Genomic DNA, 13,948 nt, shown 5'->3' with positions numbered 1-13,948 from the left:
TGATGGGATTATACATAGAACCCAGTCAGAAGGGAGGGGGACTGGGACATATGTTCTGGGGGTTCCCCTGTGGCTCCTGTGATGAGGGAACCCCCCTAGGAGCCACTGTGATCACTGTGCATGGCTTCATAGAAATCCTTACAGTCTGCGTCATCACAAGTAACAGAGTGGGAGGAGTCACTGGAGTGGCCTTGCACTTTGTCTCCGTCAATATTGGGCTCGTCCTGTTGCACTTTAATTAACCCTCCCATTGTCTCCCACCAGCCCCACCTTCATGGGGGTCTCCTGAGAGGGGCAATGAAACCCTGACGCTCAATGGAAATGACCCCCATAAACCAACGACCCTTCATGTTCTGTACGACCCCCTGTTTACTGAGTAATAAACCTTCATCCCCTCCTCCTCCTCCTCCTCCTCTTCCCTTTATTCCCCCAATATCCTCTAAACTCTTTATTGTCCCACTGGGGGGTAACAACATACCTGACCAAGGTGTAAACAGGTAACAGGCCCCTCCCACAAACCCTCCTTCTGCTTTAGGCACAAATATTCTCCTACTGCTGGTGCACTTTGCTCTACCCCCTACTGTAAATGATAAACATATAGAAGTCACTGAGGGGTTGTTCTGTGACCAATATAAAGACACAAGGCTACAGGCTGAGTTATACAGGGAACTCTGAGTATCACTCATGTATATAAGGATAATGTACCCCTACTGTAAATGATAAGGATATTAGAAGTCACTGAGGGTTTTCTGTGACCATATAAAGGCACAAAGCTGCAGGCTGAGTTATACAGGAACTCTGAGTATCACTCATGTATTATAAGGGATAATGTACCCCCTACTGTAAATGATAAGGATATTAGAAGTCACTGAGGGGTTGTTCTGTGACCATATAAAGGCACAAGCTGCAGGCTGAGTTATACAGGAACTCTGAGTATCACTCATGTATTATAGATAATGTACCCCCTACTGTAAATGATAAGGATATTAGAAGTCACTGAGGGGTTGTTCTGTGACCATATAAAGCACAAGGCTGCAGGCTGAGTTATACAGGGAACTCTGAGTATCACTCATGTATTATAAGGATAATGTACCCCCTACTGTAAATGATAAGGATATTGCCTTTCTACAGCAGGAGGCCAGAGTTCTGCACTATGAATATCCAGGCCTACAGATTTGGCAGAATAATGGGAGTTGTAGTTAAACGGTATGATTTGCAATGCAGCCCCCCAGCTGAAATCCCCCGCCAGACAATGAAGTAGAGATTTGGGGGACACACTTACTGGAAGGACACATTTTGGACGCAACTGAACTAAGTTTTTACTGGAACTCCCATCACCCCTGAGAGTGTTTGCTATAAGTTGATAAGTGATAGGGTGCGGGGAATACTGATGATCCCCCTGTAATACACTGACAAGGGGCCCCAGGCCTGAAACAGCTCTCCCCTCCCCCGCATGTGAATGCACCGGTGCATGGAGTATATATATATATATATACAGTATATACACACAATCACTCTGGCAGCTCCGTGCCGCTTCACTACTGGCAAATTGCCTCCCACTACCCCTCCTTCCACTAACTAGTCCCACATGTTCCAATGCTGATAACTAACTAGCAGCACATGCCCAGCACCAGCTCAACAACAACTTAACCACTGCTCTGCCAGAGCCCAGCAGTTGCACTCCTTAACCCTTAATCTGCCAGAGCCCAGCGGTAGCGTAAATTAACCCTTATTCTGCCAGTGCCCAGCAGTAGGGCAATTTAACCCTTATTCGGCCAGAGCCCACCAGTAGGCAATTTAACCCTTATCGGCCAGAGCCCACCAGTAGGGCAATTTACCCTTATTCTGCCAGAGCCCAGCAGTAGGGCAATTTAACCCTTATTCTGCCAGAGCCCAGCAGTAGGGCAATTTAACCCTTATTCTGCCAGAGCCCAGCAGTAGGCAATTTAACCCTTATTCGGCCAGAGCCCAGCAGTAGGCAATTAACCTTTATTCTGCCAGAAGCCCAGCAGTAGGGCAATTTAACCCTTATTCGGCCAGAGCCCAGCAGTAGGCCATTTAACCCTTATTCTGCCAGAGCCCAGCAGTAGGGCAATTTAACCCTTATTCTGCCAGAGCCCAGCAGTAGGGCAATTTAACCCTTATTCTGCCAGAGCCCAGCAGTAGGCAATTTAACCCTTATTCTGCCAGAGCCCAGCATAGGGAATTTAACCCAATTCTGCCAGAGCCCAGCAGTAGGGCAATTTAACCCTTATTTCTGCCAGAGCCCAGCAGTAGGGCAATTTAACCCTAATTCTGCCAGAGCCCAGCAAGTAGGGCAATTTAACCCTTATTCTGCCAGAGCCGAGCAGTAGGGCATTTAACCCTTATTCTGCCAGAGCATTACAATGGCACGTTGTAACCCTAAGTCTTACTGAGTGTAAGAGCAAATGCAGGTGGGGCAGATGAAGCTCAGGGGACTGGAGGGTGAAACACCTGTGAGTAAGGGCCCTAAGTGCATGGGGGAGGGGCGGTCACAAAACTGAGATTAAAGGAGGATTTGGGAGGAATGTTAAAACTCTCATTAACATACCAGGTGAGTGAGAGAAGGAAAGAGGGATGGGGAGAGGTGCCCACACCTGTACATTAAACACGGGGGGTTAGTGAGGTCAGACAGAGCCCCAGGTACAAAGAGACTCATCCAAGTCTGTAGCAGCCCCGACTCTCACATCTTTCATCAAATGCTGAGCAGCCCCGGGCCCCCCTGCCATGTACAGAGAAAGTGCATCTCTCTTGTACCCTACTGAGCCTGGCATCCCTCTTGTACTGAGCCTGGCATCCCTCTTGTACTGAGCCTGGCATCTCTCTTGTACTCTACTGAGCCTGGCATCTCTCTTGTACTCTACTGAGCCTGGCATCTCTCTTGTACTGAGCCTGGCATCTCTCTTGTACTCTACTGACCTGGCATCCCTCTTGTACTGAGCTGGCATCTCTCTTGTACCCTACTGAGCCTGGCATCTCTCTTGTACTGAGCCTGGCATCTCTCTTGTACTCTACTGAGCCTGGCATCCCTCTTGTACGAGCCTGGCATCCCTCTTGTACTCTCTCTTGTACCCTGAGCCTGGTATCCCTCTCCTGGCATCCCTCTTGTACTGAGCCTGGCATCTCTCTTGTACCTACTGAGCCTGCATCCTCTTGTACTGAGCCTGGCATCTCTCTTGTACTCTACTGAGCCTGGCATCCCTCTTGTACTGAGCCTGGCATCCCTCTTGTACTGAGCCTGGCATCTCTCTTGTACCCTACTGAGCCTGGTATCCTCTTGTACTGAGCCTGGCATCCCTCTTGTACTGAGCCTGGCATCTCTCTTGTACCCTACTGAGCCTGGCATCTCTCTTGTACTGAGCCTGGCATCTCTCTTGTACTCTACTGAGCCTGGCATCCCTCTTGTACTGAGCCTGGCATCTCTCTTGTACCCTACTGAGCCTGGCATCCCTCTTGTACTGAGCCTGGCATCTCTCTTGTACTCTGAGCCTGGCATCTCTCTTGTACTGAGCCTGGCATCCTCTTGTACTGAGCCTCTAAGCCTGAGCCTGGCATCTCTCTTGTACTGAGCCTGGCATCCCTCTTGTACTGAGCCTGGCATCTCTCTTGTACTCTACTGAGCCTGGCATCTCTGTTGTACTCTACTGAGCCTGGCATCTCTGTTGTACTCTACTGAGCCTGGCATCTCTCTTGTACTCTACTGAGCCTGGCATCTCTCTTGTACTCTACTGAGCCTTCAATTCCACACCATGAAGGAATTGAATGTATTCGTACATATCTGGGACAAGGGTCCTTACCCAATTATATGGTCAATTTTGTATGTGAATTACTTGATTTTGTTTTACAGAAAAATTATTTCCAGTTCAAAGAGGATTATTTTTTACAGTTACAAGGCTGTGCCATGGGTGCCAACATGGCACCTGCCTATGCCAATGTCTTTATGGATTATTTTGAGAAGAATTTCATTTTTGCTAATAATCACTTTTCCTCTTTTATCCAGGCATACATGCGTTATGTCGATGATACGTTTTTCTTGTGGACTGGGACTAAGGCAGAACGAGTTCCTTATATATTTAAATGGGGTACACTCAACCATTAAGTTTACATTGGAAGCTAGTTCTTCTGTTATACATTTTTTAGATGTTAATGTAATGGTTGAAGGTACTACATTTATCACTTCGTTATATACCAAACCCACTGATGTAAATAATCTACTTAGACCCACATCATATCACCCTCCCGGGTTGTGTAGTGGCCTCCCAAAGAGTCAGTTAACACGTGTGAGACGTATCACTTCTACTGAGGAACTATACGAAAAGGAGTCTAGGGAGATGTGTAATAAATTCATTGAAAAAGGATATAAGAGTAATAACCTAGAAATTACTAGAAAGAGTGTAGGAGATATCCCAAGGAAAGAGTTGCTGAAGAAAAACACTATTAATTGTACTAGGCCATCTAGAATCCCATTCGTATCTACGTATGATAGCAACTCTAAGGCTATTCGTAAGGTTATACTGAAATACTGGGCCATCGTGAGTGGTGACCCTAAATATGGTCACTTGTTTCAAACACCCCCGCTTTTTTCATATAGAAGGGGTAAGAACATAGGTGAATTGATTAAAACCAAACAAAGCTATGGGTTTGGTGAACAATGGTACATTTCCCTGCAGGAATTGTGGCCATTGTACTGGGATAATTCCAGGTAACATGGTCACACATCCGCATAAAGGCTCTAAGCACACCATTAAAGGGTTCTTCACATGTGATACAAATTCTGTTGTTTATTGTATTAAATGCCCATGTGGCTTGGCGTACGTTGGCCAAACATCCAGATCTATTAAAGTAAGATTAAATGAACACAAGTCCAATATACGCAACTACAAACCATCTGTTCCAAGGGTGGTCCCTATAGGTAATATAAGGCAAGAGAAAGTGAGAAAGGAAACTTTATTAGCCCGACATTTCTATACACAGGGACATCGGGTATCCCAGATACGTTGGCAGATATTGGAGAAAGTAAAGGCACGACAGGGTAGTGATATAAAACGTGAATTACTCCAGAGAGAATGTTTTTGGATCTGGCTACTCCAAACAAAAAATCCTAAGGGCCTAAATGAGGAGTATAATTTGTCCTGTTATTTATGAAGTAGTATCTAAATTAAGAAGTAGTATCTAATTCTGTGGTTATATATTTCTTTTCTTTTTTAACAGATAAGAAAACAGCTTCATATCTACCCAGGGACAGAAAAATTTCCCTTCCTTCAATGGTAAGGGAGTAGATATTTTGTAGCCTTTAATGTTGCTAAATGTTGCTAATGTAATCTGATTAGGGACAGAAAGATTTGATATTTTGTTGCCTATTAGTGGTTACTTCGGTCGGTTAAAGAAAAAGCTTTTTTAAGAAAATTTGTATGTCATTTATTATAAAGAATGTTTTTATTTTAGGATGTTTTAATACACTGGATTATTTTGGAAATTTTTAAAAAACGGATTTTTAAACGGATTATGGATTTTCATCACCATGGACACTATGGACACTAATCTTCACCGAGGGAGTTGAGAATTTAATGCACTTTACATATTGTGTAATTTGAAGATTTTAATAATTATATATGCTAATTTGTTAATTGATCACTCTATTTCTAATGTCTGCACTATGGTTTCCACATGCTTGACAAAGGGGCGTGACCCCGAAACGTTGCAGTCCACACAATAAACGAGCAGGTAACACTGCAAATTGAATGCCTGTGTGCCGATCCTTCTTTGTTTTCTGCATAAGGGAGGCTGCCGGATCCTCTGGGATTGAGCACCAGGCTAATCTACTGAAGGGTGTGCGTCGGTTCTCTCCATTTTGGTGACTCTACTGAGCCTGGCATCTCTCTTGTACTCTACTGAGCCTGCATCTCTCTTGTACTCTCCTCTCTGTACTGAGCCTGGCATCTCTCTTGTACTCTACTGAGCCTGGCATCTCTCTTGTACTCTACTGAGCCTGCATCTCTCTTGTACTCTACTGAGCCTGGCATCTCTCTTGTACTCTACTGAGCCTGGCATCTCTCTTGTACTCTACTGAGCCTGGCATCTCTCTTGTACTCTACTGAGCCTGGGCATCTCTGTTGTACTCTACTGAGCCTGGCACCTCTCTTGTACTCTACTGAGCCTGGCATCTCTTGTTACTCTTACTGAGGCCTGGCTCTCTTGTACTCACTGAGCCTGGCACCTACTCTACTGAGCCTGGCTCTCTCTTGTACTCTACTGAGCCTGGCATCTCTCTTGTACTCTACTGAGCCTGGCATCTCTCTGTACTCTACTGAGCCCTGGCATCTCTGTTGTACTCTACTGAGCCTGGCATCTCTCTTGTACTCTACTGAGCCTGGCATCTCTCTTGTACTCTACTGAGCCTGGCATCTCTCTTGTACTCTACTGAGATCTCTCTTGTACTCTACTGAGCCTGGCATCCTCTCTTGTACTCTACTGAGCCTGGCATCTCTCTTGTACTCTACTGAGCCTGGCATTCTCTGTTGTACTCTACTGAGCTGAGCCTGGCATCTCTCTGTACTCTACTGAGCCTGGCATCTCTCTTGTACTCTACTGAGCCTGGGCATCTCTGTTGTTGTACATTAGTGAACCTGGCATCTCTATAGTAGATCTGCACAGCTGATGCCCCGGTAGGAGTGGATCAGGGGTTGTTGAATTTAGGACACACAATCCTCATGGGGGAGGGGTGGGGAGGATCATGGAACGATGCTTAATCCATAATAATTAGTGTAATTGGCCCAATGTAAACACGTCGGGTCTCATTTCCTGAGTAACGCTCAGCCCCCCCAGCACCCACCCCCGGCCTGGCAGACAGCTATTAAACAAACTCTGCTAATTAACCCCCTGCCTCTTAAATAAACTCAGCTTTCTGCCTCCAGATGGGAGTGTCTGTCCCCCCATGAGAGGATTAGTTCAGCAGCTTGTTAGGGACAATTACAGGCCTGGCCTATTGGGACAATAAGTGTCCTGCTGAGCTCTTGTTAAACTACCACTCCCAGCATCCCCTGACAGCCAATAGCAGCCCAGCATGTCAGTACAGTAAATGGGACTAAGAGGTGACTTCTGTGAGTTGTAGAATAGAACCAGATACTGATTAAAGGGGGGTCCAGAACGTTCCTCACTCTGTTCCCACAGAGGCAGAAATTACCCCCCCACACACACACCTGGGCAGGACAAGTGGGATCTGAAGTTACAGGAATCCCCTCCCCACTGGTCATTAGAGAATGAACCAATCACCTGCCTTGTCATTCCATAAACTGCAATAGGGCCCCAGGCTGAACCCCTTCCTTTTATTTGCCCATACACAGGCCAACGTGGCTTGAGCCTCTAATTATATCCCCAACTCCACTAGCTACCCCTCTCCAGTAATATATACACTATATACCCTGCCCTCCTCTAGTCTGACATTCCTATACACTATATACCCCTGCCCTCCTCTAGTCTGACTTCCTATACACTATATACCCCTGCCCTCCTCTAGTCTGACATTCCTATACACTAATACCCCTGCCCTCCTCTAGTCTGACATTCCTATACACTATATACCCTGCCCTCCTCTAGTCTGACATTCCTATCACTACAGTCTGACATTCCTATACACTATATACCCCTGCCCTCTCTCTCTGTCTGACATTCCTATACATTATATACCCCTGCCCTCCTCTAGTCTACATTCCTATACACTTATATACCCCTGCCCTCCTCTAGTCTGACATTCCTATACACTATATACCCCTGCCCTCCTCTAGTCTGACATTCCTATACACTATATACCCCCTGCCCTCTCTAGTCTGACCATTCCTATACACTATAACCCCTGCCCTCCTCTAGTCTGACATTCCTATACACTATATACCCCTGCCCTCCTCTAGCTCTGCCTCCTCTAGTCTGACATTCCTATACACTATATACCCCTGCCTCCTCTAGTCTGACATTCCTATACACTATATACCCCTGCCCTCCTCTAGTCTGACATTCCTATCCCTATACACTATATACCCCTGCCCTCCTCTAGTCTGACATTCCTATACACTATATACCCCTGCCCTCCTCTAGTCTGACATTCCTATACACTATATACCTGCCTCCTCTAGTCTGACATTCTATACACTATATACCCCTGCCCTCCTCTAGTCTGACATTCCTATACACTATATACCCCTGCCCTCCTCTAGTCTGACATTCCTATACACTATATACCCCTGCCCTCCTCTAGTCTGACATTCCTATACACTATATACCCCTGCCCTCCTCTAGTCTGACATTCCTATACACTATATACCCCTGCCCTCCTCTAGTCTGACATTCCTATACACTATATACCCCTGCCCTCCTCTAGTCTGACATTCCTATACATATATACCCCTGCCCTCCTCTAGTCTGACATTCCTATACACTATATACCCCTGCCCTCTCTAGTCTGACATTCCTATACACTATATACCCCTGCCCTCCTCTAGTCTGACATTCCTATTACACTATATACCCCTGCCCTCCTCTAGTCTGACATTCCTATACACTATATACCCCTGCCCTCCTCTAGTCTGACATTCCTATACACTATATACCCCTGCCCTCCTCTAGTCTGACATTCCTATACACTATATACCCCTGCCCTCTCTAGTCTGACATTCCTATACACTATATACCCTGTCTGGCCCTCCTCTAGTCTGACATTCCTATACACTATATACGCCCTCCTCTAGTCTGACATTCCTATATACTATATACCCCTGCCCTCTCTAGTCTGACATTCCCTACATATACCCCTGCCCTCCTCTAGTCTGACATTCCTATACACTATATACCCTGCCCTCCTCTAGTCTGACATTCCTATACACTATATACAGTCTGACATTCCTATACACTATATACCCCTGCCCTCCTCTAGTCTGACATTCCTATACACTATATACCATACATTCCTATATATATACCCCTGCCCTCCTCTAGTCTGACATACCTATACACTATATACCCTGCCCTCCTCTAGTCTGACATTCCTATACACTATATACCCCTGCCCTCCTCTAGTCTGACATTCCTATACACTATATACCCCTGCCCTCCTCTAGTCTGACATTCCTATACACTAATTACCCCTGCCCTCCTCTAGTCTGACATTCCTATACACTATATACCCCTGCCCTCCTCTAGTCTGACATTCCTATACAATATATACCCCTGCCCTCCTCTAGTCTGACCTATACCTATATACCCCTGCCCTCCTCTAGTCTGACATTCCTATACACTATATACCCCTGCCCTCCTCTAGTCTGACATTCCTATACACTATATACCCCTGCCCTCCTCTAGTCTGACATTCCTATACACTATATACCCCTGCCCTCCTCTAGTCTGACATTCCTATATATACCCTAACATATATATATACCCCTGCCCTCCTCTAGTCTGACATTCCTATACACTATATACCCCTACTACATTCCTATACTATATACCCCTGCCCTCCTCTAGTCTGACATACCTATACACTATATACCCCTGCCCTCCTCTAGTCTGACATTCCTATACACTATATACCCCTGCCCTCCTCTAGTCTGACATACCTATACACTATATGCTCTATAAATATGTCAGTATTTACAATTATGGCAAATATTGGCATTGCCCATGTACACTTATCACTATTATCTCTGCACCATCAGATATTGAAGTCATTGGTAGCCCACCTGCCTTAACTCCACCACCACAGCCATTGGCATCTGTCTTGGCAAAGTGTCAGCCATTCTTGACCCAGGCATAGATTTGGACCATGCCCAGTGACCCATCCCATCATCCATTTTAACCCCTATGGTAGCCAATGCCACGGTCATCTTTGTAGCCATTAGCAGCTGTGCCAACCTTTGGTAAGTAGCTTTGTGCCACCCCCTACCCTTTCCTGATGGGACAATGCTATGGTAGATCCACCAGAACTGACAGTGAGAAATGGCCTTTGTGCTTGGCATGTGTAACCAGAACTGCTGCTTCAGACTAAACAATCCCCATTCACTGGCCCATTTTTCATGAACCTTGTCCCATTATGCACTTGCCCTTCCCATGTAGGGGCTGATGTTCATTGTGTTTGTTATGTAGGGAGTGCACTGCAAGTTCTCCCCGAGCCCATCAGTACTACTGGTCTGGTACTACTATTAGTACTGCTCTCGAGGTGCTGGGGGACCCAGAGAATTCTAGCCTGAGGATAAAAACCTTGAACCCATCCTGACTCCCAAGTGCACTTACCTTATTGGCACCTTCCTCCAATCACATTCCTTTTTGCTTTCACAGCTGCTTCTTGACCTTGAGCTCAATGTGCTGCCCAATATTTCTCCTGAGCCGGCCGAGTTTATTTTATGTCTGCGGCCCAAGAAAATGTTCCTACAGACCCCCCTTCCCACCCCAAAATCAGTCTTTTCCATTGGCCTTGACAGTAATTGCACCGGGAGAGGTAATTAAATACTGACCAAGGGCACATCACCCCCTCTGTCCCCCCTGAAAAATGACCCAACTGTACTTGCAGGGGCCCCACTCACATTCTTAGTGGATTTATAGGGAATGGCAGGTCTCACCTACAGACAATACAATGGGGTCCGTTGGGATTTTGTAATACAAGTAATGGGCCCCACAATAAGCCTGAGCCTTTCTTAATCTTTCCTGAAAGAGAGGCGGGGCCAAAGCACCTGAGGGAGATTGGGGCCCCAGTCTGAGGAAGTATAATGTATATCTAGAGGGCCACATGACATAGTGGTTGTACCTACTGTATATAAGGATCATATCTAATAATACATATGTCACGCCTGCTTTTATCCATCCATTAAGGGTCTTTATATTCAGATGTGGCCCGTGTGGTTCATTATATTGAGATGTGAGGCCTGGTCCATGTGGATCATTATATTGAGATGTGAGGTCTGGCCCATGTGGGTCATTATATTGAGAGGCTTGGCCTGGCCCATGTGGGTCATTATATTGAGATGTGAGGCCTGGCCCATGTGGGTCATATTGAGATGTGAGGCCTGGTCCATGTGGGTCATTATATTGAGATGTGAGGCCTGGCCCATGTGGGTCATTATATTGAGATGTGAGGCCTGGTCCATGTGGTTCATTATATTGAGATGTGAGGCTTGGCCCGTGTGGTTCATTATATTGAGATGTGAGGCCTGGTCCATGTGGATCATTATATTGAGATGTGAGACCTGGCCCATGTGGGTCATTATATTGAGATGTGAGGTCTGGCCCATGTGGGTCATTATATTGAGAGGCTTGGCCTGGCCCATGTGGGTCATTATATTGAGATGTTAGTCTGGCCCATGTGGGGTCATTATTTGAGATGTGAGACCTGGCCCATGTGGGTCATTATATTGAGATGTGAGGCTTGGCACATGTGGGTCATGATATTGAGAGGCTTGGCCTGGCCCATGTGGGTCATTATATTGAGATGTGAGGCCTGGCCCATGTGAGTCATTATATTGAGATGTGAGGCCTGGCCCATGTGGGTCATTATATTGAGATATGAGGTCTGGCCCATATGGGTCATTATATTGAGATGTGAGGCTTGGCCCATGTGGGTCATTATATTGAGAGGCTTGGCCTGGCCCATGTGGGTCATTATATTGAGATGTGAGGTCTGGCCCATGTGGGTCATTATATTGAGATGTGAGGCTTGGCCCATGTGGGTCATGATATTGAGAGGCTTGGCCTGGCCCATGTGGGTCATTATATTGAGATGTGAGGCCTGGCCCATGTGGGTCATTATATTGAGATGTGGGGCCTGGTACATGTGGGTCTTTATATTGGGTCATTATATTGAGATGTGAGGCTTGGCCCATGTGGGTCTTTATATTGGGTCATTATATTGAGATGTGAGGCTTGGCCCATGTGGGTCATTATATTGAGAGGCTTGGCCTGGCCCATGTGGGTCATTATATTGAGATGTGAGGTCTGGCCCATGTGGTCATTATATTGAGATGTGAGGCTTGGCCCATGTGGGTCATGATATTTGAGATGTGTGGGCCCATGTGGGTCATTATATTGAGATGTGGGGCCTGGCACATGTGGGCTTTATATTGGGTCATTATATTGAGATGTGAGGCTTGGCCCATGTGGGTCTTTATATTGGGTCATTATATTGAGATGTGAGGCCTGGCCCATGGAAGGCTGCAGGACCAGACAATATCCCTGGCAGAAGAGTGCTAAGAGAATGTGCAGATCAGCTGCGAAATGTTTTCACTGATGTATTTAACATCTCCCTGATCACCTCCACTGTCTCGAAGTGCTTCAAAACCACCACCATTGTCCCTGTGCTGAAAAAGTCATCAGTGTCCTGCCTCAATGACTACTGTCCTGTGGAACTCTCCCCCATCATCATGAAGTGTTTTGAGAAACTTGTCAAGAAACACATCAAAACCCTGCTGCCACCAGCACTGGACCCCCTACAGTTCACATACCGTCAAAATCAATGAACAGACGATGCAATAGCCACCACCCTCCATGTGGCCCTCTCTCATCTGGACAAAAAAGACACCTCCGTTTTGAATCAGTTCAGCATTCAACACTATCATTCGTCAGCATCTGATAGAAACGCTGAGTCTGCTTGGACTGAACACCTCCCTCTGCAGTTGGGTTCTGGCCTTCTTAACCGACAGACCTCAGTCAGTCAGGATTGGAACCATCATCTCCAAAACCACCACATTGAGCACCGGAGCCCCTCAAGGCTGTGTGCTTAGTCCTCTACTGTTCACTCTGCTGACGTATGACTGTGTAGCCTCTCACCGCACAAATCACATTATAAAGTTCACTAATGACACGACCGTGGTGGGTCTCATCAGCAATAATGACGGGTCACCATACATGGAGGAGGTGCAGCGGTTAACAGACTGGTGCAGAGCCAACAACCTGTCTCTCAATGTAGACAAAACAAAGGAGATGGTTGTTGACTTTAGGAAGACTAGGAGTGACCACCTGCCACTGTACATTGATGGCTCTAATGTGGAGATCATCAAAAGCACCAAATTCCTTGGTGTCCACCTGGCAGAGAACCTCACCTGGTCCCACAACACCAGCTACTTAGCCAAGAAAGCCTAACAGCGCCTCTACTTCCAGAGGAAATCCCATCTCCCACCATCCATACTCACAACCTTCTACAGAGGGACTATCGAGAGCATCCTGAGCAGCTCTATCACTGTCTGGCCTGGAACTGCACTGTCATGGAGCACAAGACCCTACAGAGGATAGTGAAGACATAGAGAAGATCATAGGTGTCTCTCTTCCTTCCATCACAGACATTTACACCACTCGCTGCATCCGTAAAGCCACCAGCATTGTGTCTGATCCAACACACCCCTCACACTCACTGTTCACTCTCCTGCCATCTGGAAAAAGGTACCGGAGCATTAGGGCCCTCACTACCAGACTGTGTAACAGTTTCTTCCCATAGTCATAAGGCTCCTGAATACTCAGGGACCGGACAGATCTCACTCACACTCCATCTGACCTTACTATATACCACAACGTTACACAGCCACTGTACTCCATTGTATAAATAAATAGCCATTGGATACAATTGTTCTCTATGTACATCTGCACTTTATCATGTTCTTACTACTGTCATATCCCAATGATACACCATCATGTCTGACGTTTAGCATTATTTACTGTACATATTACATCTGCTGAGTGTGTCTTGTCCCTGCACTGTCCTGTCCTGAGTTGCACTTTTTGTCTGTTGTCCGGTACATCTATGTTGTGTGTAGCACCTAGAGGTCCTAGAGGAACGTTGTTTCACCTCACTGTGTACTGTACAAACGTATATGGATGAAATGACAATAAACTCTTGACTTGGCCCATGTGGGTCATTATATTGAGATGTGAGGCCTGGCCCATGTGGATCTTCAAC

The 13,948-nt window shown here is 46.2% G+C and overlaps 1 protein-coding gene across 1 annotated transcript in view; it reads left to right on the top strand.

The window, feature by feature from the left end:
* The window catches only part of sox15.L (SRY-box 15 L homeolog), a 66,628-nt gene that overhangs the window by 18,440 nt on the left and 34,240 nt on the right, over window positions 1-13,948 (top strand).

The sequence above is a fragment of the Xenopus laevis genome, chromosome 3L, assembly GCF_017654675.1.
Source record: "Xenopus laevis strain J_2021 chromosome 3L, Xenopus_laevis_v10.1, whole genome shotgun sequence".
Taxonomy (NCBI): Eukaryota; Metazoa; Chordata; class Amphibia; order Anura; family Pipidae; genus Xenopus; species Xenopus laevis.
The sequence above is the reverse complement of the archived record's forward strand: the minus strand, read 5'-3'. Positions and strand labels throughout refer to the sequence as shown.